Raw genomic sequence first — 25,118 nt, forward strand, 5'->3', positions numbered from 1 at the left:
ATCAGGTCCCGGACCAGATGGACGTTGTCTTGTATCCTCCGGCCCGGGACCGTGTAGGACTGGTCCGGGTGAATCATGTGGGCCAGCACGGAAGCCAGGCGAGAAGACAACACCCTGGCGAAGATTTTGTAGTCCGTGCTGAGGAGGGAGACCGGACGCCAGTTCTTCAAAGAACGAAGGTCCCCCTTCTTTGGCAGCAGGACGATGACCGCCCTGCGCCAAGAAAGGGGCAGCTCTCCGGCATTTAGACACTCCCCCAGGACCTGTGCGTAGTCGCTCCCCAGGACGTCCCAGAACGCCCTGAAGAACTCCACAGTCAGCCCGTCCAGCCCCGGGGATTTGCCCCGCGAGAGCCGGTCGAGGGCGCCGGTCAGCTCCTCTAAGGTGACGGGAGCGTCGAGCCTTCCGGCGTCCTCCGGGCTGAGCTGCGGCAGGTCCTCCCACAGAACTCTGCGAGCGTCCTCGCTGGACGGATCCGGAGAGAACAGGGCCGTGTAATAGGATCGGACGTGGGCCCTGATACCCTCCGGATCCGAGACGAGGGACCCGTCGTCGGCCAGCAGCACAAGGAGCTGCTGACGGGTGCCACGCCTTTTTTCCAGCGAGTAGAAGAAGGGGGAGCCGCGGTCCAGGTCCTGGAGGAGCTGGAGCCGCGACCTCACGTACGCGCCCCGAGCCCCGACGAGCTGCAGGTCCCGGAGCGCGGCCTTCTTCTCTTCGTACACCCCGCGCAGGGCCGGGTCCGCGTCGGGCTGACCGAGGCGTGACTCCAGGTCGAGCATCTCCCTCTCCAACTCCCCGATCCTGGATTTCCGCCTCTTCGTCGACCCCCTCGCGTACTCCTGACAGAAGACGCGGACGTGAGCCTTGCCCACGTCCCACCATAGCCTCAGGGAGGGGAAGCTCCCCGCTTCCTTCTCCAGCCGGCCCAGAAACGACGAAACGAGTCCCGGAACCGCTCGTCCTCCAGCAGCAGGTTGTTAAAGTGCCAGTACGCGGAGCCCAACCTGGCGCCGAACGGAAGGAGTTCCGCCCACACCAGGTGATGGTCCGTGCACGACACCTGCCGCGTGGAGGCCTTCGGAAAGCAGGAGGCGTACGCCCGCGAAACGTACAGGCGGTCGATTCTGGACGCTCCGACCCCAGGCCTCACGAAGGTGAAGGCGATGGAGTCAGGATGGAGATTCCGCCAGACGTCCACCAGGTCCAAGGACTTGACCAAGTCCCCCAACCTCCTCCCCGACGTCGAACTCGTGCGGGCACCGCCGTGGTCCCTGTCCTCGAGGACGCAGTTAAAATCTCCCCCGAGGACGACGCACTGGTTCTCGTCGATGGAAGCGAGATGAGCGGACACTTCTTCGAAGAAGCTCGCTTGCCTCGGCCCGGCCAGGGGAGCGTAGACGTTCACCAAGTGAAGCACCGCGCCCCCCCAGCCGAACCGTCAGGTGAAGCAAACGGCCTGGCACTGGCTCCCTGACCCCCAAGATCTCCGGCTGAAAATGCGGGGCCAACAAGATAGCCACCCCGCCAGATCTGCGGGTGAGGTGACTCATGTAGACCCCCCCTCGCCACTCCAGGAGCCAGGTGGCTTCGTCTCCCGGGGTAGTGTGGGTTTCTTGCAGGAAGCACACCGCATACCTCCCGTCCCGAAGGACCGAGAGGGTCTGGAATCTGCGCTGTGACTCCCTGCTGCCGTTGATGTTGAGGCTGGCTATAGTTGTCTCCATGTCGGACGTATAGTGCAACCACCACCAGTACACACAGTTAAACTATGTACATATTTACTGGGAGGACGAGAGAGGGGCACAGAAGTCCCTCGCCCTCACCAGGAGTGCTCCCAGGAAGTTCCTGACTCGCTTTCGCTCATTGACGTCAAGCCCGGGCGCCTGGCGCGCAGCGTGGGCCGACCAGTAGACTCTTTCGAAGGAGCTCCAGCGGTCGAGCGCCAGTTGGGCTCTATCCCGGCGACTCCGAGTTTCCTCGACAAATTCCCGGAGTTCCTCGAGGGGGATGAGGGGGAGATCGGTGGGGGGCACCTGGGACTCGAAAATGTCGCTGGAGACGGACTCCGCGTCGTCCCCGGTGTCCGCCACCGATCCAGAACCCTCCTCCGGGAGGTCGCCTTCGGTCACCGACCCCTCCCCCACCGAGAGGATGGGGGCTGGTCCGGCACCGCCAACTGGCCTCAAACCTCCAGTGACCCCACCCCCAGGGTCACCTTCCGTATCTTCCTCGGCGCACCCCTTCCCGGAACGCCCCGAGTTCGGGTCGCCGGGCGGCAGAGGCTCGGGGCCCCGCTCCTCTCCCGACACCGGGACGCCCGGCTCCTCGGGGAAAAGGTCCTCCCCCAGGGCCAAGGCCCCCGGAAAAACAGTCTGGGAGGGAGGAGCGAGGATAACACCTTCCTCCCCTCCACCGCTCGACGACCCAGCAGTGAATAAAAGTCTGTCGACTGCACCATGGCCCGTGTTGTTAATAAAATCCTCCCCAGGGGCTGGAGGAGTTATGGCGGTGGAAGGCCCAGCTGTCGCCCCTGGGGGTTTGGGCAGGTCGGGCCATGGTGCAGGACAGTGGGGGGGCACCGTCGGCTCATCCCCTGGAGAGGGGCAGCGCCGCCGGCGCGCTGATGGGATTTCTCCCCCCTCCAAGGGCCGGCGCCTCTTCCCCAGAGAGACAGGGGGGGATTTATGGGTCTTCCCCTCCCCGCCCGCCTTGGTGGTCATGGGGCCCGAGGTCCCTCCCCCCCGCCTTTCCCGGAATATGATTGGCTGGGGGAAGGCAGGGGGCGTGGCCAGGGTGGGGAGGGTCAGCCGTGTCACTTCCTGCCCCGCCCCTGGTATATCAGGTGATGGCGGCGGGGCAGGGGCCCAGTTCCCTCTCCGGGGCCCAGAGACACGGTCGCTGCAGGAAGTGGAGCAGCGATGGTTCCCCCCAGGTTAGTGCCAGGGGGTGGCTGGGTGGGGCGGGGCTCAGTTTCTGGAGGGGGGGTTGAAGCCCCAGGAGTTTCCTTAACGAGGTGGGGGTCGGTGTTGGGGTCGGGGTCAGTGGGGCCAGGATCAGGTACGGGTTTGGGGGTTCGGGGGTCAGGGTTCCCGCGCCGGGGCGACGCTGGCACGGCCGCAGGGGCATTGTCGTGCCGGGGCGGGGCAGGTCGTGGGTTACGTGGAGGGGAAGGGGAAGGGGATGGGGATAGGGTGGTCTCCCCGTGGGCGGGCTGGACGCGTTGCGTCTTCCTGAGCGCCTTCCGTTCGGTCGGACGCTCACCCCCCTCCCTGCCAGAGGCTGAGGCATTGGGAGCCTCCGGCTTAGCCCCCGGTGCCGGGGCTTGTGGTGTTGACTTTGGGGGAGGGGGAGTGGGTGCGGCGGCACCACCCGCAGCCGTTGGTGTGGGCTGGGCAGCCTTCTGGGTGGGGCAGTTCTTTCTGATGTGCCCCACCTCACGGCACAGGTGGCACCGCACGCCGTCCGCCGTCCAGAAGGCGCGGTATGCCGCGCCCTCGTGGAGGACAGTGAATGAGCCCTCCGTGACCTCCTCCCGGGCCAGGCAAATAAACACCTGGCGTCGGAAGGAGTACACGTGACGGAGGGTGGGGTCCTTAAGACCGAGCAGGAGCGGTTGAACACCTGACCAGATCTCCCCCAAGGTGTTGAGGTGGGGAAGAAGGAGCTCGCTGGCAATGAAGGGCGGGACGTTGGAGATCACGACTCTCTGGGCCGTGACCTCCAAAGGGTCGACTGGCAAATATGTCCCGCCCACAGTGAGCCCCCTCTCCACGGCCAGGTGGACCGCCTGCTCGGTCTTAAGAAAGAATACGGCCTTCCCGTACATGCGGGCCGCAGCGACGATGGCCAGTGGGCCGACCACACTAGCCATGGCCTTACTGCAGGCCTCGATGGTCATGTTGGGATGGGGATAGGCCTTGACCCCCAGGCGTTTGGTCAGGTGCCTGAAGGGGGATGCGGTTGCGGCCGGGGTTGGGCCAGCCGAGCCCAAGGCAGCGGCTACCCCGGCGTAGGTCCGGCTGGGCCCTGCGACCTTTGGGCTCGCCATATTCTGCTGCTGGAGGTGGGCCTTTGGCTGTAGCAGTGGCGGAAGTCCTGGGGTCGTGCCCAAAGCCAGTCACCCGAGGAGAGTCCCAGGCAGCGACGGTGGAAACCGGCCTCAGGCAATGGCAGGGGCAGGCTTCGGGCGAGTCCTAGGTAGGCCCTTGGTCACCGGTAGGGGCAGGCCTGTTGGGGAGGGTCCCCAAGACAAGTCCCAGGCAGCCCCAAAATTAAGTCCTGGGCAGCAGCGGTGGAGATGGGCCTCGGGTCGCAGCAGTGGTGGAGGCTGTGGAGAGTGGCCTCAGGCAAGTCCCAGGCTGCAGTGGTGGAGGCAGGCCTCTGGCGAGTCCCAGGCAGGCCCTCAGTTGGGGAGGGACTCCCAGGCAAGTCCCAGGCAGTGGTGGTGGAGGCAGGCCTCTGGCAGCAGCAGCAGTTGAGGCAGGCTTCTGGCAAATCCCAGGCTGGCCCTTTGTCCCAGCAGTGGAGGCGGACCTGTTGGGGAGGGACTCCCAGGCGAGTTCCAGTCAGCAGTGGTGGAGGTTGTGGAAGGTGCCTCAGGCGAGTCCCAGGCAGCGCTGGTGGAGGCAAGCCTCTGGCAAGTCCCAGGCTGGCCCTTGGTCCCAGCAGTGGAGGTAGGCCTCAGGTCACACCAGTGGAGGAGGTTGTGGGAAGGGGCCTCAGGCGAGTCCCAGGCTGCGGTGGTGGAGGGCAGGCCCAGGCGGGGTCCCAGAGACCAGCAGTGGGAGTGGGCCCCAGGTCAGCTCAAACACAGGGCCCAGAACACAAAGCTCCCACCTCCCACCTCCCACCTCCTCTTCCCTCTTCCCTCTTCCCCCACAGGCACGACACTGCCACTGGTCCAACTCCTTACTGGGAAAACACCCGAGTGGCCAGTGACAAGCAGTGCCCTTCATATCAAAGGGCAATGCTGTGTGATCATAATCCTGGTTTTATTTTTTTAATTAACCCCCACACTACCGCCTAACTGCGGTAGTGCTTATTTCTTTCCCAGCACCCATGGTGTGTGTGTGTGTGTGTGCAGCTGTGAGACACAGTGAGAGACATAAAGTGCACAAATCTTTATTTAATTTCCACCACCAGGAAAAGTAGGAAAACACCCGAGTGGCCTGTGACGAGCAGTGCCCTTCACATCAAAGGGCAATGCTGTGTGATCAAAACAGTGAAGGGGAGGGCAGGGACTAAATCAAAATAGAGTTGGAGGGGGAAATGATGCACTCCACTCCCTGCGGCGCCCACCTCTCCCTGAACAACTCCAGGGTGTTGGTGGACACCGCGTGCTCCTTCTCCAAGGACACCCGGGCCCTAACGTAACCGCGGAAGAGGGGCAGGCAGTCGGCCCTAACGACCCCCTCCACGGCCCGCTGCCTGGACCTGTTTATGGCCAGTTTGGCCAGGCCCAGGAGCAGACCCACGAGGAGGTCTTCAGACCTACCCTCCCTCCTCCGCACCGGGTGCCCGAAGATCAGGAGCGTGGGACTGAAGTGCAACCAAAAGCAGAGGAGAAGGTTTTTCAGAAAATCAAAAAGGGAGTGCAAACGCCCACACCCAACATACACATGGTCCACGGACTCCACAGCGCCACAGAACAAGCAGTTGGGCTGGGAGTCCGTGAACCACCGCAATCTGCGGTTGCAGGGGACTGCTGCGTGCAACACCCTCCACCCCAGATCCCCGAGAGAAAGGGGGAGGACTCCTGCGTAGAGGGCCCTCCACTGGGGATCCCCACCGCCCGGTGGCAAATGGGCACGCCAGGGCGTGTCCGGGCGGTGGATGAGGGAGAAGAGGTGGACGGTGTGCAGCAGCAGTCGATACAGGACACACCTTTTAACGTCCTTGAACGGGACAAAGTTAAAATTTCGGAGGCGGCTCAGGTTGTGGGGCACAGGCTCCCGCGGGAAGTACGGGACCTTGGGGCCAATGTGAAATTCCGTCCGGGCAGGGGTGAGCGCGGACGGGATCCCACCGCACACCTGAGCGTCCTCCAACTGGTGCACTACGTCGGGTCCGAGCACCGCCGTTTTAAGGCGTCGGATGCCGGTGGCCACGTACCGGACGTCTACCGCTGCCCTGCTCGCTATGTCTTGCGGCAACGTCCAGCCCAGGCCCCCGGCACCCAGCACGTCCCCGACCCTGGTCACCCTCGCCGCCACGGCCCTCCCCTCCGACAGCCACTCGAACCCGCGAGCACGGAGGTGCGGATTCCTGAGCAACGGCTCCCTGACGACAGCCGCTACTCCTGCCGGAGGGTAGGCGCGACGCGATTCGACCATGTTCCAGACAGTGATCAGGTCCTGGTAAAAGACAGGCAGCACCTTGAGGGCGACCTCCAAACCGTCACGATCGACGAACAGGAGCTGCGTGTCGTAGTTGAGGTTACGCACCTGGCGGAAAAAATACGTCGCCAGGGCGCACCACCTAGGAGGAGGCTCGACGTAAAGGTATCGCTGCAAGGTCTGAAGGCGGAAGGTCGCGACCTGGGTGCGGACGCACACCAGCGACTGACCGCCCTCCTCAATGGGGAGACTCAGAACCTGCGCAGCGACCCAGTGCATCTTTTTGTCCCAGAAGAAGTCGACCAACGTTCTCTGGATGTCAGCGACAAAGCCAGGAGGAGGGACCAAAGTGACCAGCCGGTACCACAGCATGGCGGCCACCAGCTGGTTTATGACCAGCACTCGGCTCCTGTAAGATAGCACTCGGAGCAGTCCTGTCCAGCGGCCTAGGCGAGCCGAGACTTTGGCCTCCAGCTCCTGCCAGTTGGCCGGCCAGGATTCCTCGGTCGGGCTGAGGTAGACCCCCAGGTAGAGGAGATGGGTGGTACTCCAGCTGAACCCCCGAAACTCCTCCGGCAGGGAGTCCACCCGCCACGGACCCACCAGTAGCCCGGAACATTTGGCCCAGTTGATCCTGGCGGAAGACGCCGCCGAGTACACGGCCTGGCACTCGCGCATCCTCCCCAGGTCAGCCGGGTCGGTGAAAGTGAGGAGCACGTCGTCGGCGTAGGCCGAGAGGACCACCCCCGCGCCCGCGCCGCGCAGAACCAGCCCCGACAACCTCCTCCGCAAGAGGCGCAGGAAAGGCTCCACGCACAGGGAATACAGCTGGCCGGACAGGGGGCAGCCTTGACGCACTCCTCTCCCGAAGCGAAGGGGCGCCGTCAGGGACCCGTTAACTTTAACCAGACACTCTGCGGCGGCGTACAAAAGTCGGATCCGGGCGACGAACTGCGTCCCGAACCCGAACGCCCGCAGAGTCCCGAGCAGGTACTCGTGATCGACCCTGTCGAACGCCTTCTCCTGGTCGAGAGACAGGAAGGCGCTCGGCAGACCAGCCCGTCGACAGAAATGGATCAGGTCCCGGACCAGATGGACGTTGTCTTGTATCCTCCGGCCCGGGACCGTGTAGGACTGGTCCGGGTGAATCATGTGGGCCAGCACGGAAGCCAGGCGAGAAGACAACACCCTGGCAAAGATTTTGTAGTCCGTGCTGAGGAGGGAGACCGGACGCCAGTTCTTCAAAGAACGAAGGTCCCCCTTCTTTGGCAGCAGGACGATGACCGCCCTGCGCCAAGAAAGGGGCAGCTCTCCGGCATTTAGACACTCCCCCAGGACCTGTGCGTAGTCGCTCCCCAGGACGTCCCAGAACGCCCTGAAGAACTCCACAGTCAGCCCGTCCAGCCCCGGGGATTTGCCCCGCGAGAGCCGGTCGAGGGCGCCGGTCAGCTCCTCTAAGGTGACGGGAGCGTCGAGCCTTCCGGCGTCCTCCGGGCTGAGCTGCGGCAGGTCCTCCCACAGAACTCTGCGAGCGTCCTCGCTGGACGGATCCGGAGAGAACAGGGCCGTGTAATAGGATCGGACGTGGGCCCTGATACCCTCCGGATCCGAGACGAGGGACCCGTCGTCGGCCAGCAGCACAAGGAGCTGCTGACGGGTGCCACGCCTTTTTTCCAGCGAGTAGAAGAAGGGGGAGCCGCGGTCCAGGTCCTGGAGGAGCTGGAGCCGCGACCTCACGTACGCGCCCCGAGCCCCGACGAGCTGCAGGTCCCGGAGCGCGGCCTTCTTCTCTTCGTACACCCCGCGCAGGGCCGGGTCCGCGTCGGGCTGACCGAGGCGTGACTCCAGGTCGAGCATCTCCCTCTCCAACTCCCCGATCCTGGATTTCCGCCTCTTCGTCGACCCCCTCGCGTACTCCTGACAGAAGACGCGGACGTGAGCCTTGCCCACGTCCCACCATAGCCTCAGGGAGGGGAAGCTTCCCCACTTCCTTCTCCAGCCGGCCCAGAAACGACGAAACGAGTCCCGGAACCGCTCGTCCTCCAGCAGCAGGTTGTTAAAGTGCCAGTACGCGGAGCCCAACCTGGCGCCGAACGGAAGGAGTTCCGCCCACACCAGGTGATGGTCCGTGCACGACACCTGCCGCGTGGAGGCCTTCGGAAAACAGGAGGCGTACGCCCGCGAAACGTACAGGCGGTCGATTCTGGACGCTCCGACCCCAGGCCTCACGAAGGTGAAGGCGATGGAGTCAGGATGGAGATTCCGCCAGACGTCCACCAGGTCCAAGGACTTGACCAAGTCCCCCAACCTCCTCCCCGACGTCGAACCCGTGCGGGCACCGCCGTGGTCCCTGTCCTCGAGGACGCAGTTAAAATCTCCCCCGAGGACAACGCACTGGTTCTCGTCAATGGAAGCGAGATGAGCGGACACTTCTTCGAAGAAGCTCGCTTGCCTCGGCCCGGCCAGGGGAGCGTAGACGTTCACCAAGTGAAGCACCGCGCCCCCCAGCCGAACCGTCAAGTGAAGCAAACGGCCTGGCACTGGCTCCCTGACCCCCAAGATCTCCGGCTGAAAATGCGGGGCCAACAAGATAGCCACCCCGCCAGATCTGCGGGTGAGGTGACTCATGTGGACCCCCCCTCGCCACTCCAGGAGCCAGGTGGCTTCGTCTCCCGGGGTAGTGTGGGTTTCTTGCAGGAAGCACACCGCATACCTCCCGTCCCGAAGGACCGAGAGGGTCTGGAATCTGCGCTGTGACTCCCTGCTGCCGTTGATGTTGAGGCTGGCTATAGTTGTCTCCATGTCGGAAGTATAGTACAACCACCACCAGTACACACAGTTAAACTATGTACATATTTACTGGGAGGACGAGAGAGGGGCACAGAAGTCCCTCGCCCTCACCAGGAGTGCTCCCAGGAAGTTCCTGACTCGCTTTCGCTCATTGACGTCAAGCCCGGGCGCCTGGCGCGCAGCGTGGGCCGACCAGTAGACTCTTTCGAAGGAGCTCCAGCGGTCGAGCGCCAGTTGGGCTCTATCCCGGCGACTCCGAGTTTCCTCGACAAATTCCCGGAGTTCCTCGAGGGGGATGAGGGGGAGATCGGTGGGGGGCACCTGGGACTCGAAAATCTCGCTGGAGACGGACTCCGCGTCGTCCCCGGTGTCCGCCACCGATCCAGAACCCTCCTCCGGGAGGTCGCCTTCGGTCACCGACCCCTCCCCCACCAAGAGGATGGGGGCTGGTCCGGCACCGCCAACTGGCCTCAAACCTCCAGTGACCCCACCCCCAGGGTCACCTTCCGTATCTTCCTCGGCGCACCCCTTCCCGGAATGCCCCGAGTTCGGGTCGCCGGGCGGCAGAGGCTCGGGGCCCCGCTCCTCTCCCGACACCGGGACGCCCGGCTCCTCGGGGAAAAGGTCCTCCCCCAGGGCCAAGGCCCCCGGAAAAACAGTCTGGGAGGGAGGAGCAAGGATAACACCTTCCTCCCCACCACCGCTCGACGACCCAATACTGAAAAGAAGGCGGTCGCCTGCACCATGGCCTGTGATAGTATTAAAATCCTCCCCAGGGGCTGGAGGAGTTATGGCGGTGGAAGGCCCGGCTGTCGCCCCTGGGGGTTTGGGCAGGTCGGGCCATGGTGCAGGACAGTGGGGGGGCACCGTCGGCTCATCCCCTGGAGAGGGGCAGCGCCGCCGGCGCGCTGATGGGATTTCTCCCCCCTCCAAGGGCCAGTGCCTCTTCCCCAGAGAGACAGGGGGGAGTTTATGAGCCTTCGCCTCCCCGCCCGCCTTGGTGGTCATGGGGCCCGAGGTCCCTCCCTCCAGCCTTTCCCGGAATATGATTGGCTGGGGGAATTCAGGGGGCGTGGCCATGGTGGGGAGGGTCAGCCGTGTCACTTCCTGCCCCGCCCCTGGTATATCAGGTGATGGCGGGCGGGGCCGGGGCCCAGTTCCCTCTCCAGGGCCCAGAGACACGGTCGCTGCAGGAAGTGCAGCAGCGATGGTTCCCCCCAGGTTAGTGCCAGGGGGTGGCTGGGTGGGGCGGGGCTCAGTTTCTGGAGGGGGGGTTGAAGCCCCAGGAGTTTCCTTAACGAGGTAGGGGTCGGTGTTGGGGTCGGGGTCAGTGGGACCGGGATCAGGTACGGGTTTGGGGGTTCGGGGGTCAGGGTTCCCGCGCCGGGGCGACGCTGGCACGGCCGCAGGGGCATTGTCGTGCCGGGGCGGGGCAGGTCGTGGGCTACGTGGAGGGGAAGGGGAAGGGGATGGGGATAGGGTGGTCTCCCCGTGGGCGGGCTTGACGCGTTGCGTCTTCCTGAGCGCCTTCCGTTCGGTCGGACGCTCACCCCCCTCCCTGCCAGAGGCTGAGGCATTGGGAGCCTCTGGCTTAGCCCCCGGTGCCGGGGCTTGTGGTGTTGACTTTGGGGGAGGGGGAGTGGGTGCGGCGGCACCACCCGCAGCCGTTGGTGTGGGCTGGGCAGCTTTCTGGGTGGGGCAGTTTTTTCTAATATGCCCCACCTCGCGGCACAGGTGGCACCGCACGCCGTCCGCCGTCCAGAAGGCGCGGTAGGCCGCGCCCTCGTGGAGGATGGTGAAGGATCCCTCCGTGACCTCCTCCCGGGCCAGGCAAATAAACACCTGGCGTCGGAAGGAGTATACATGGCGGAGGGTGGGGTCCTTAAGACCGAGCAGGAGCGGTTGAACACCTGACCGGATCTCCCCCAAGGTGTTGAGGTGGGGAAGAAGGAGCTCGCTGGCAATGAAGGGCGGGACGTTGGAGATCACGACTCTCTGGGCCGTGACCTCCAAAGGGTCGACTGGCAAATATGTCCCGCCCACAGTGAGCCCCCTCTCCACGGCCAGGTGGACCGCCTGCTCGGTCTTAAGGAAGAAGACGGCCTTCCCGTACATGCGGGCCGCAGCGACGATGGCCAGTGGGCCGACCACACTAGCCATGGCCTTACTGCAGGCCTCGATGGTCATGTTGGGATGGGGATAGGCCTTGACCCCCAGGCGTTTGGTCAGGTGCCTGAAGGGGGATGCGGTTGCGGCCGTGGTTGGGCCAGCCGAGCCCAAGGCAGCGGCTACCCCGGCGTAGGTCCGGCTGGGCCCTGCGACCTTCGGGCTCGCCATACTCCGTCGGCCCCCAGCAGCAGCGGTGGAGGTGGGCCTCTGGCAGTAGTCGCGGTGGAGTTCTTGGGGAGGTGCCCGAGGCCAGTCACCCGAGGCGAGTCCTAGGCAGCGGTGGTGGAGGCAGGCCTCAGGCAAGTCCTCGGCAGGCCCTCAGTTGCAGTGTTGGGGGCAGGCCTGTTGGGGGGGGGGGGGTGTCCCCAAGACAAGTCCCAGGCAGCCCCAAAATTAAGTCCTGGGCAGCAGCAGTGGAGGTGGACCTCAGGTCACAGCAGTGGTGGAGGCTGCGGGGAGTGGCCTCAGGCAAGTCCCAGGCTGCAGTGGTGGAGGCAGGCCTCTGGCGAGTCCCAGGCAGGCCCTCAGTTGGGGAGGGACTCCCAGGCAAGTCCCAGGCAGCGCTGGTGGAGGCAGGCCTCTGGCTGCAGCAGAAGTTGAGGCAGGCCTCTGGCGAGTCCCAGGCTGGCCCTTGGTCCCAGCAGTGGAGGTAGGCCTCAGGTCACACCAGTGGAGGAGGTTGTGGGAAGGGGCCTCAGGCGAGTCCCAGGCTGCGGTGGTGGAGGGCAGGCCCAGGCGGGGTCCCAGAGACCAGCAGTGGGAGTGGGCCCCAGGTCAGCTCAAACACAGGGCCCAGAACACACAGCTCTCACCTCCTTCCTCCACCTCCTCCTTGTTCTTCTCTCTTCTTTCTCCTTCTCCTTCTCCTTCTCCTTCTCCTTCTCCTTCTCCTTCTCCTTCTCCTTCTCCAGGCACAACACTGCCACTGGTCCAACTCCTGACAGGGGGGAAACACCCGAGTGGCCAGTGACAAGCAGTGCCCTTCATATCAAAGGGCAATGCTGTGTGATCATAATCCTGGTTTTTATCTATCAGCCAGGGCTCCCTGATTGGACCATATTAACAGCTCCAAACAGGGAACTCATATTTTATGAATTCCATCTGGCTGACATCATTACAATTGCCACAAACTCTAATACAAAGTTTTCTCAAAAAGAATTCCCTTTTTACTCTGATTTTTTATGAAAAATGCATGCATTTTAAAATCACAGGAAATTTCTATTAGGAAAGGGCATAGATACATGTAATCTTATATTTTTGATTGTTGCCACACTCAGTTTGTCAAAACTGATGATGGCATTGCCTCCAGCATTAAGGTTCTTTATTATTGCTAAAATTGAGTTGTTCTGAGAATATTCCAATTTACAGGGAAGTTCTAGTAATCTGATCAGTCTATGGTGGTTGATAGGTCAGTAAATAACAATCAAACATTATTGCTCTTGGTATGGTGTCAATTAAGGGGAAAATGAAAAATAAATTAAAGTAATGATGGAGTGGTATTCTAATTTTAACTTGGGCCAGCTGTCTTGTGGACTGGATCTGCAGAAGGTAATAATTATTCTATCACTGATAGAATACGGTCCCAGAAATTTTAACTCCCATTGCAATGCCTTTCACATTTGATTTAAGCAGAATATTTTATTTGGATTTGGTATGTTTACCTGGCTAGAGCATATTTAAGGCCTTTTCCACTATGGGTGAGTTCCAGATTCTCTTTCACTTCAGATGCAAATGCCCAATCAGATCCCTGCTCAACTCCAAACAGAAAACAGTTGCTAACTGGAACAGACTGTTGAATGATGGGAAGTTGTCACTGGGATACAAAGAATAGTCTACTTCACTTTGACATGTTATTAGGAAAGAGATTGGAAGGGCCTCCTGATCAGGAAAGAGCTTGGAAGAGAAGAGGAGGGAAGAATCTTCTTTCTACAATCCCCTGGGTCACATGTTCATTCTGGTCACCTTAGAATGTGAGAAAGACCATAACCTTTATCGAGCCTCTTCTGGTCACAGCTCTGCCTATCTGATTGACTTTGAAGATATAAAAAAAAACCCACAGCTTCTCATGCAGATCATTGGCCTTCATGAAGTCATTGGAACTTGATCCGTACTTTAAAGAAGGATAACATTTCCACCTGTTTTGATCTTCAGGTTAAAATGGGAATGTCATATTTTTGCAGCACCAACAGAGCCAAAATCACAGCTTAGCATTTAACAACACTGAATTTAAAACATTCCAGCATGCTTAACGGACTCTCAATGCAAAAAAAAATCTAGTTTGCTTTCCTTAATGTATGGTGGAACAAATGGCATAATGTTTTTGTGAAACTGCCATTTGTGTGGGGGAGAAACAGATAATTCTCTCTTATCTTGCCTAATACTGTCATCACTAAGGAATTTACAAGCCAGTTACTCATAAAATTGCTATCCCCAGCATGAAACAGAAACACGTGTGAAGAATCTGCAAGATCAGTTTTTACTTTAGAGAAATTCAAAAGTAAAAGTCCAGCCACCATAATAGCAAATGATTATAAGTAAATTTTTAATACATGTTGATTCACTTTAATTAATCCGTGAGATCATTCCACAAAGAAGAACATCCATTTGGAATGTAGAGAAGAATTATCTCTTCGCTTCTATCAAACCCACAGAGTTGGAATCAACAAATGTACAATATTTCCAAGTAATCAGATTATCATTTGTTTATACAGATTGGGTCAGTTGAACATACTTAGAAGAATTGTTGCCCAATTTTCAAAAGCAGCAGTTGATAGTAATGATACCCTGTATATATTATTTCCCAGTATAAAATATCCATAACCCAATAAAGACTAGATTAAATGTAAAGGTGAATCTGGAACTTGACATCACAGAAGATTTTCATTTACTTACTACTGTGGGCTATATACCAGCTCCTAATAAATAATTAACCTCCTTGAAAATGCCCTACAATGTTGCTGGAGTAACATTTTTGATTTTCCCACATTGAGTTATCTATCTTCAGATTAGAAAGATTACCAACCAAGCTCGAACAAAAGGCACTGCTTAATTTTATTTTTCCAGCTCACTTAGGTATAAATAAAACCATACATATCCTCATGACTGAACTCCCTAAACAGTCTACACTTTATATAAACACACTTTAATGATTCAATTATTTGATCCATATGTAACATATTACGAAACCACATCTGTTCTGAATTAGATGAGCCAACATGTATTTTCTTCATTGCTGTCATAGTCAGACTATAACATTGCACTAGTAGACCTAATTTAGCACTATTAAGAATATATTTCAATGAACATGTATACTTTGTTTTATTTAATGGTTGTTACAGTTCTTTCATGAAAATTTGTGATGAGTAATTGCAACAAAATTAACCAAGGGACATTTAAATTCTTTTCTGAGATATGTACATTACTGGTAAGGTCAGCATTTGTTGACCATCTTGGTTGCCCTTAAAGTAAATTACTCTTGAGGCAATTTCAAAGGGCAATTAAGAGTAAGCCACATACCAATGGTTTTGGAGTCACATGTAGGCCAGACCAACTAAGGATGGTAGATTTCCTTTTCAAAAGAACATTAATGAACCAGATAGATTTTATGATAACTGCCAATTAGACTAAGTTTTAATTGCAGATTTTTTATTGAATTTAAATTTCACAATCAGTCATTTAAACCCATGTCCCAAGAAAATTAGCCTAAGCCTTTGATTTCCTCATCAACTGCCATTACCACTTTGCCATTCCCTCTTCAATTGCAAACACAGCTTATAGTTGAAGACAAATTGTTATACTAACAGTTAGAAAGATTTGCCAAATTTATATTTCATAGATTCCACTACAGCACAGAAAAACAGATGATATTTTCCAACCCATGAACATCTGACAAGCAATTTATACCTGCTGCCTTGTCCTTTGTATTTTTCATGGTTACACCAGAAGTTTCCCATTGATGTAATGGAGGTTAATCTCCATCATTACAATAACTCACATGCCTATAGTGTACAGCTCCTGGCAAAAGTATCCTGATAACTGAATGACACCCATGTGTGAACTGACATTGCAGTAATTTCCAGCATCAGCTTTAGTTGTCACATGTTCAGTTGACACTGGGAATGCCTGACTGGAATGCAGTTTTGTATTTGGAATATAAATAATTCTAAAGTGGCATAGATCAACTATTCAATTATAAATATATGCAGCAGACACACACACAAACAGACACAAGGATTCCCCTTTACCAAGTGAACTTGAGTGCTTGATAATTGGATGTTTTGTGCACGTTTTGAACAATGAACAACCTTGTATCATCTACATTATGTATTACACCTTGAAATCAATGTTGTTTGTTTGCAAGTTCATCTTTGAACCATATTCAATTGTTAAACAATTACAGTATGATTTTAATCCCTTTCCAAAATGGCTCTCACCCCTCCCTTACATGATAACGTCCTCCCATCCAAAAGCCTCTCAAAATAGCTGCGTTTCACCAATTTTAGCTCTTTGTGCATTACCAATTATAATTAATCTGTCATTAATAGATGTATTTACGCCTGCTTACTTATCTCTTTGAAGATACTCCTTGAAAACCTTTTCCATTTTATCAAACCTTTTCTCATCTGGATCAACAGATTGAATTTTACTGGTTGCTGGGTGGCAGGAAGTGGGGAGGGGGTACGGAAGAGGGAAAGGCAACAATTTAAATCAGTGAGGAGTTGCATCATGACATTCCCTATAATTGTCTCATCATTGGAGGAGTTTTCAAGCAGTGGGTAGAAAGCAGATTTGCTGACCATTCCATGCTGACAGATAGTTGGCTTGTAGAGTTAAGGGCTGAAGAAAGAGTGGCCTGCACGGTATGGGCAGACTAATTAACCCAGAAGAGGGCTGAAGAAATGTAGGATAGCCCTTGGAGCTTTGATGAAGACTTTCTCCTCTGCTTTGGCCTACTGTCCCTATTTAGAATTTTTGTGTACTTGTTGGGGAGCACTTCCATTGGGGTCCTGCAGTAAAATAAAATTAGCCCAATGTTTCCTTAAATGCCTAATCATGATTAAAATCCTGCAAAGTAGGATAATGAGGCAAGACGAGAGCAATTGGTTTAAGACCTCGCCATTTACCCCGTTGGTGGGAGTCCAAGGATTTAAACCTGGGACAATGGACTCCGGCTTTAAGGCCTGGGACAATAAGGACATTTTCTGCCTGGGAGACTTATTTGAGGGGGAGGTCCTGATGTCATTTAGTCAATTATATGGATTGTCTAATAGGGACCTTTCCCGATATTTCCAGATAAGGGACTATATACAGAGGAAGTCCACGCTCCTGGCTCAGTGTTACAAATTAGACGTGGAGAAAAGAATACTCCGGTGTACGTGTGCTCTTTCACTCAGTACTTTATATCATTTTTGGAATCAAGAGTGAAGAGAGGATATTTCGTCGGAGGTATGGGAAGACATCTGGGGGAATGTAAGGAAAATCTCACTATGTAACATAGTGCAGGCCATGCAATTGACCAAACAGGTGCTAGAGAGGCTAGCTAAGTTCAAGAAGGAGTATCACCACGATGTCCCAAATGTAAAATTAGTATAGGCACTCTTACATACTGGTCCTGTTTTAAGATCCAGAGATACTGGAATGCTATAGTAAGGGAGCTATAGATAAATGAGAGTCAAGTGAGGGAAGATGATGCATGCAATAGTGAGAGGCTTGTCAGGAGCTGGCTACAGTAGCAGTGATAGGGTGACTGTGAGGAAATAAGATGGTGGCACTTATCCTTGTCAAATGCAAAAAGTCATGAATATTTTCCCTTCACTGCTTGGTGTTCCTGTGGACTGTGGAAATGACACTGACCCAAGTAGTTAATTCAAAGCAGATTGGCAGCATCTGGTATCATGGTCTCGTCTGCAGAGATAAAAGGATGGCCCTCCACCCAACTATCAAGACCCCCAGAACCTTTTGAGCAAAGAGCAAAGCAGCACACAGTGCACTCATAATGAGGTGAGCTACATAGAATTGTGTGACTAAACTTGCCAGGCCTCACAGAGAGAAAAGCCCTCCATGAAGGTTATACAAATTGCTACTTGGGCTGAACTTTACCAGCAATCAGATAACAGATTGGCAATAGCTATGCAACAGTGTTGAGAATTCTTAATCACACACTCCCTCAGAGAAGTAAAAACTTCTTAGGCACTTTGCAGGATTTGTCCCCCTTCACAATTATTCTCCTAACTGCCTTGCAGCATGTTGCCTGCAACTACCATAACTGACCTCCTCATTGCCCCCAGTATTGCAATGTCCTCTGCTAAATCCCCTTGACTTTCATTGACCAGATACCCTAGACTGATCCTGGCCCACACTGACTGACTGAATAGACAGCCCCAATCAATGAATGGCTAGGCCCCTGACTGATCCCTGTACCGCTCACCAAAGGAATACCAATAATTCGTAGACTGATTGAACTCAGTCTCCATGAGTGACTGTGACACACTCTCCAGCTGGTAATGATACACTATCCCTGATGCTGGATATCCCAAGGAGCTGACAGAACATATTTAAGCCTTTGGACTGCAATTGGATGATGTCCTTGACTTACTGTGCCAGGACCATCCTGACAGAGTTGACTGAAAACTACTTCCATGAGACTTTGAGCCAGGGCCCATGCAATGAGTTTACTGTGTGAACTGGTACAACATACTGTAGGTGCGACATTAACATGACATAGTGGCATACAGCAATATGTCCATCCCCCGACTAATTATTTTTGTCTCTTGGTAGTAACTGAAGCGCACAGTTTCCACTTTCCCATTGCCAATGGTAGTAACTCGCCTCTTAGGCATTTATTGGTTTAGTTTTCATTAAGCAGCATTTTGAAATTACGGCATGGTGGTTCAATGGTCAATAGTACCGCCTCACAGCACCAGGGACCTGGGTTTGATTCCACCCTCGGGTGACTGCCTGTGTGGAGTTAATACATTATCCCTGTGTAATGTGAGTTTCCTCCAGGTGATCCGGTTTTCTCCCACGGTCCATAGATGTGCAGGCTAGGTGGATTGGTCATGGTAAATTGCCTATAGTATCCAGGGATTTACAGGCTGTGGATTAGTCATGGGAAATGCAGGATTACAGGAATAGTTTGGGGGTAGGGGTGGCTGGGTGGGATCCTCTTTAGAGAGTTCATGTAGGCTCAATGGGCCGAATGGCCCACTTCACACACTGTAAGGATTCCCAGATAATTGGTTTTGCATCTGCCAAAAAATTCTCTCCAGCATAAAATAAATAGTGTCAAAATGTATAATTAAAAATACATACAAAAAAGGCAAAGATAGATCCAAGCTTCGATATTGGACATGCAAGTTGCCAGCCGTAGTCATGATCGCTAAATTCCTAACTTAAGTAAAAATTGCAATAGTGGTAAAAAAGTGAAGTGGTAAGTTGGATTCAAAGAACAACATTGTGATATCCGTTTTCAGGATTGGTATTCATGGCTATGCTTGTCCATATGGTATATTACTGAATTCTGCCATGCCATCATTAGGAGATGCTGGGAACTGTGGACGCCGGTGGTCCTTAAGCTCAACTGTAATGCCTCCCATTTGGAAATAACTTACTAACGCTCATTTTGGAGGAATTGCCATTGAGAATGAAGTAATGAAGAGCCTGAGAGTCCATTCCTAAGCAACTCTTTAAAAAAACGAGAAGAATTTGAAAAATAAATCAACTCTACAGTTAGAGAAACATTCTAAATAGCTGATAAATAAAACATGATTGTAAAACAAATAAAATATTTGATGGCTTTAATAATACAGCAGGAAAATGCAGAAGCAAAACATCATTGTTAATTGACCACATATTTATTGATAGGATTAATTTGCCAGCAAAATAAGCCAAAGTGTTATTAAACAACAGCAATGAAAAATGATGTTGATTTTGTTTTCAGAAGGTATTGAATGTGAGAGAGCATAGCTTTCACAACATTCCTTTATAAATAAGACAAATGGCAGCAAAATCTGGATTTTTGCAATAAATTTCCTCTTAATGTATTGCAAAACATAGTCTACTGAACTGTTTATGATCATTTTAGATGCAAGCAGAGATTTAATCAATGTTAAATATGTACCCAAGTATAAATCAAATAAAATAGGAGTACATGTTTATGAAAAACATCACATCAACACAGCTGTGATAAATTAGTAATATCACTGATTGTTCTTTGGTACTGTATTTGCTAACTACAATACACAAATATGATTGGAGGTAAAAATAAAATCTGGTGTCATAATATTTCTCAGGCTGAATGCCCTCTTTTTGTAATATAACAATTCTATTTGTTAATCTTCCAAATTGTGCATCCATATTCACTTGTATTGATTGCTTCCAGAACCCAGATCGGTGCACACCTACTTCAATTTTAATTGAACCTTTCATGGAGATCTGGATGTCACTGTAATTTGTTGTCTATCCTTAACTGCACTTGAATGTAATAGCAGGTCCAGTCATTTCAAAGTTGAGTCAATACATTAGTGTGGATCCAGAAGATCATGTAGGTCAGACCAGTTAAGGATGGCTGATTTCCTACCAGGGAGCATTTTTAAAATTCTGTCACAGGATGTGGGTGTCGCTGACTAGGCCAACATTTATTGCCTGTCCCGGAGTCAACCACATTGCTGTGGTTCTGGAGTCACATGTAGGACAGACCAGCAGTTTTGTTCCCTGAAGGGCATTAGTGAATCAGATAGGTTTTTCTCATGGCAGTCAGCAATGGATTCATAGTTATCAATGGACTCTTAATTCCAGATTTTTTTTTAGAAATGAATTCAAATTCACCATCTGCTGTGGCAGGATTCAAACCTGGGTTGCCAGAACATTACCTAAATCTCTGGATTAACAGTCCAGCAATACTTCTAGGCCAATGCCTTCCCCTCGTGTCAAGATTGTTGAACCAGATTGTTTTATACAATTAATTTTTGCCATGGTCACCATTACTGAAACTAGCTCTTAATTCCAAGTTTTATGAATCAAACTTGAACTCATATTTCCAATGCATTAGCTTGTTGTTCTGGATTACTATTCCAGCAATGTGACCATTATGCTACCATCTCCCTCAACATATAGTGAACAATTTTCATCAATGCCATAGCAAATGAATGTTTCTGCTACTGAAATTGTTAAAAATGTGCAGTTGTTATATATTTTGTAAAGAAAGCTCATCTATCTTTAAAATAGACTCACTGAGCCTCACGACGTGGTTCCCAAAGCCACAGGACTACTTTTTCGAATTCAATTGTAGCTAAAAGTAGGCAATTAAACTATGTTTTAAAAAAACCAACACAAACTGTGGATGATGACAATCAGAAATGAAAACAGAGATCATTGGAAAAACTCAGCAAATCTGGTGGCATCTGTGAAGAGAAAGCAGAGTTAACATTTCAGATCCAGTGACACTTCTTCAGAACTAGTTTATTTAGAAAACTGTTGGGGTATATATTTTGAAGATGTGCGGAAGAAGGCATATGCAGTCTGATAGGGGAAGATATTCCCTATTCAAAAGCACTTGATACTTGTCCAAGGAACTTAGCAATGGGAAGGAGGTGTCTGCTGAGAACAATGTCAGTGTTGCCAACACTTCTTACCAGCAACTCATTAATCCACTGTCTTCAGAGCTGTGGCCTGAGATTCAGTGGCAGTATTGACTGAATCCCAGGTAGCATTGTGGTTCAATTGACCTGACAACCTTCAATTGGAAGCTAACTCTCAACAGGTAGGACTCCCGTCCCAGAGGTCCTTAATCTCAGGGTAAGCCAGAAGAAGAAAGTCAAACTAGAAGGAGTATGTAAAGAGAAAGGTGTTAAGACACTACACTATGGAGCTATGTTCAATAAGCTGTAGCATAGAGAGTGTTCCAGTGCTGATGAGAGCAAGAGAGTCTTACTCTCCTATAAAGAGCAAGCAGCCTGAAAGAATATATGGTTTCTTAGAAATGAGTGGATATAGTTTCTCTAAGAGGCCTGCCACATTTCAGAATGAGAATGGAAGAGAATTTTGACAAGAATTTTCAACATTATTCAGATGTTTGGTCAAATTAAAGCAAGAGAACCCCATTTCCTTACAAAAAGACACTAAGCTCATATATCTCTATTTTCCAAGGAAAATTCCTCATCCTTTATAGTAAAAGGTGGAAAGTTAGATAATATGACTAAAAGTGGGAGTTATATTGACAGAGACTACTTAATACAATAGTAATTGTTCCCAAACCAAATTGATCCCAATCAGTTAACAAAGGAACACAAAGAGAAATCAATTTCATCAGTCTCCAGCAGCGAAGCCAAATTAGCGTGAAGCAAGTTCTTACCAGATCAGATGTAAACAATGATTTTGGCTATTACCTATACATGACAAGTCATGATTGCTGCCTTCATCGCATCAATTGGATGATACTGTTTGAACTATGTTCCCTAACTATTTTCCTTGAGAATCCATGCCAGAACTTTTGCAGATTGATGTCAAGAATTCTTGAAGGCAAACAAGGAATCATTTGCCAACTGGATGATATCCTATTGCATGGCCTAACAAAAAGTGAAAGTGACCCACAGGTCAGCAAAGTGTTATGAAAATGAAGTCCTTATACTAAACAAGAAATGCCAGTTTTCAAAAAACACTAACATTTAGGGCCATAACAAAGAACAATGGATCAGAGAGCTATCAGCTAGCTCTAAAATGCATAAATGATGTGCATTGCTTCTTAAACATGTTGAAGGTCAAGTGAGAAATCTCATCCCTGTCTTAGCCAGGAAGCATCCGAGGAACAGGAGAATCAACCCTTCGGGCATAAACCCTTCATCAAGAATGATGATTACAGGAGATCAAAGCTGGGAGTTAAATATTCAGGGATATGTGACTTTTCAAAAGGACAGGAAAGAAGGGAAGGTTGGTAAGCTAATATTATTGGTATGGCACCGAATAAATACGATAGCAAGAAATGATTTTGAATCAAAAGGTGTAGAATCCATAAGTGTAGAGGTAAGAAATAAATGGGGAAAGAAAACACCAGAGAAGTAGACCATTGACCTGCCTAACAATAGCCATTTGATGAGAAAGAGAATAAATCAGAAGATAATGAAGGCATGTAATAAAGGCAGTTCATTAATCATAGGCAACTGTAACCTTCATGAAGATTGGGATAGACAGTTTAGCTTCCTAGAACAACATGCAATGGATCCAACCAGGAATAAGGCTATTTTGAATCTGCTGATGTGAAGTGAAACACATTTAATGTCTGATGTTGGGCTAAAAGTCCCCTTAAAAACATTGACCATAACATGGTAGAATTTCACTTTCAGTTTGAGATGGAGGAACTTGGGTCAGAAACATCTGTGTATTAGTTGGCATGAGTGGAATCGAAATACAGCAAAGATGTTTGAGATACAGTTGCAGATGTTTAAGAAAATAATCATGTCCCACAACAAAGACATATTCCAGTGAGCAAGGAAGATTTTAGGAAGGAGATAAATAAGCCATCATTGTCCAATGAAGTTAAGGATAGTGTCAAATTGAAAAATATATACAATTTGGCAAAGGTTCATGGTAAGACAGAGGACTGAGAAAATTTTTAAAATTGTGATGACCAAAAAAAAGGGAGAAATAAACATTGAGGTTTAACTTGCAAGCAATATCAAGACAGACAGCTTTAAATTTTTTTTATAAAAAGGAAGACAGAAGCCAAAGTAAACATAGGTCTTTTAGACACTGACCAGGCGATAATAATAGGGAACCAGGAAATGGCAGAGTTGTTGAACAAATACTTTGCATCAGTCTTCATAGTAGAAGACACTAATAGCATTCCAATATTACATAATATTCATGAGGCACTAAGGAGGAGAGAAAATAAATACAATAAATATCACAAGAAGAAAAAAAATGTGAGGGAACGTGATGGGGGTGAAGAGCAATAAATCCCCTGGACCAATGGGATGCATCCTAGGATATTAAAGGAAGTAGCTATAGGAAGCTCTTGTAGTAATCTTTCAGGAATCCTTGGATTCTGGAAAAGTCTAAGAAGATTGAAAAACTGTCCATGTAGCACCTTTATTGAATATCCAGACTCACCCCATCCCCTTACCCACTCAGCACCTATTGACTGAATAAAGATAAGCAACAATTGAAAAAGAAGCAAATATGGAAGTTGCTGGAAAAGCTCAGCAGGTCTGGCAGCATCTGTGAAGAGAAATCACTGGACCTGAAACATTAACTCTGATTTCTCTTCACAGATACTGCCAGACCTGATGAGCTTTTCCACAACTTCTGTTTTTGTTTCTGACTCACAAAATCCACAGTTCTTTCAGGTTTTAATTGAAGAAAAATGGTGTTGGCTGTTCCATGGGGATGTCAAATGTTTTCAGATTTCCCTGGGATTAAGATCATTAGCCACAGATAACATTACTTGGATCAAAAGGAGATCATAAAAATGCCATTTTGAATGAAAAACATCAGGCTGAGACTAATGAGGCATTACTCTGCATCTGTCTTTATTCTCGGCAAGGCACAGGTAATGGCAGATACACTCAGCAATATTGGTGGAACAAGCCAACAAAGATGATTTAATTCTTATTAAAGTGATATACGGTCGGAGTGTCCAAGCAATAAGCACTCTCACTCAGATTGCCACTCTCCTTTTTTTATAGAAGTTCTACATTTCTAACAGGGGATTCCGATCAGGGTTCCGTCACAACTAGAGAGCTGTACTTCCATTTTTATAAGTTTCTCATGATGCAGGTCAGTTGCAGGAAAAGCTTTCTACAGCAAGCAGTTGTGGTTTACTGAAAATTAATGGTCCAGAATCACAGCCAACCACTTTGACAGCTGCTGTCGATTGGTACGTGCATTAGGCTGGGAGAAATCCGGTGTAGTGGGAGTGAGGGGAGGCTGGGTGTTGGGTTTGGGGAGGAATGGTTACATCCTGCAGGGAAGAATGAGTCCCATTATAGGCACAACAGAAGCAAATTAAGTTTGGTACTGTGTAAGAAGGAGAGAAGGTCCAGGTGGGGGAAATGGTGGGTTTGCCTTAGAGGAGGGTGGGGGATGGTTGCTGGGGTCTGCTCCTAGACTGTGAAGGGAGTCAGTACCCAGAGGCTGAAGTGGAGTCAGGTCCTGAGTGGGGAAGGGGATGGAGTGAGTCTGGAGCACAGCAAAAGTTGGGGTATCGGATTCCAGGGATGTCAGGTCAAGTTTTGAGGGGTGTAAGTGTTCTACAGGAGGTCAAATTGGATGTGCATGTATAAGGTAAGTATGGGGTCTGTTAAATAGTTACTCAGGAGTTAGACAATGTATTTGATAGTCCAACATCTCTTGAGTAACTACTTACAGAATTTCATCTGAACCCTTTGAATTCTCTGATTTTAATTGAAACTTTCAGCAGGTTCCAGAAAGAGGGGAATTAGATTAGATTACTTGCAGTGTGGAAACAGGCCTTTCGGCCCAACAAGTCCACACCGACCCGCCAAAGTGCACCCACCCAGACCCATTCCCCTACATTTACCTCTTCACCTAATTGCCCAATGGAATCTTCAAATTCCAGGATATTTCCTTCAGAGTTGGCTATTGTCCAGCAGTCCAAGTATTGGAAAGTTATCACAAACAAAAATGACACTTAATTGTCATGGGAGATTTAGATTAAAGACTTCAAAATGATTTGACAGCAGAACACTTGGAAAACAGTGATATATTGGACAGTATCAGCATGGATTTATGAAAGGGAAGTCATGCTCGACAAATCAATGAAATTTTTTGAGGATATTAACTATTAGTGCTGATAAGGAGTAGCCA

The sequence above is a fragment of the Hemiscyllium ocellatum genome, chromosome 19, assembly GCF_020745735.1.
Source record: "Hemiscyllium ocellatum isolate sHemOce1 chromosome 19, sHemOce1.pat.X.cur, whole genome shotgun sequence".
In the NCBI taxonomy this organism is placed as follows: domain Eukaryota; kingdom Metazoa; phylum Chordata; class Chondrichthyes; order Orectolobiformes; family Hemiscylliidae; genus Hemiscyllium; species Hemiscyllium ocellatum.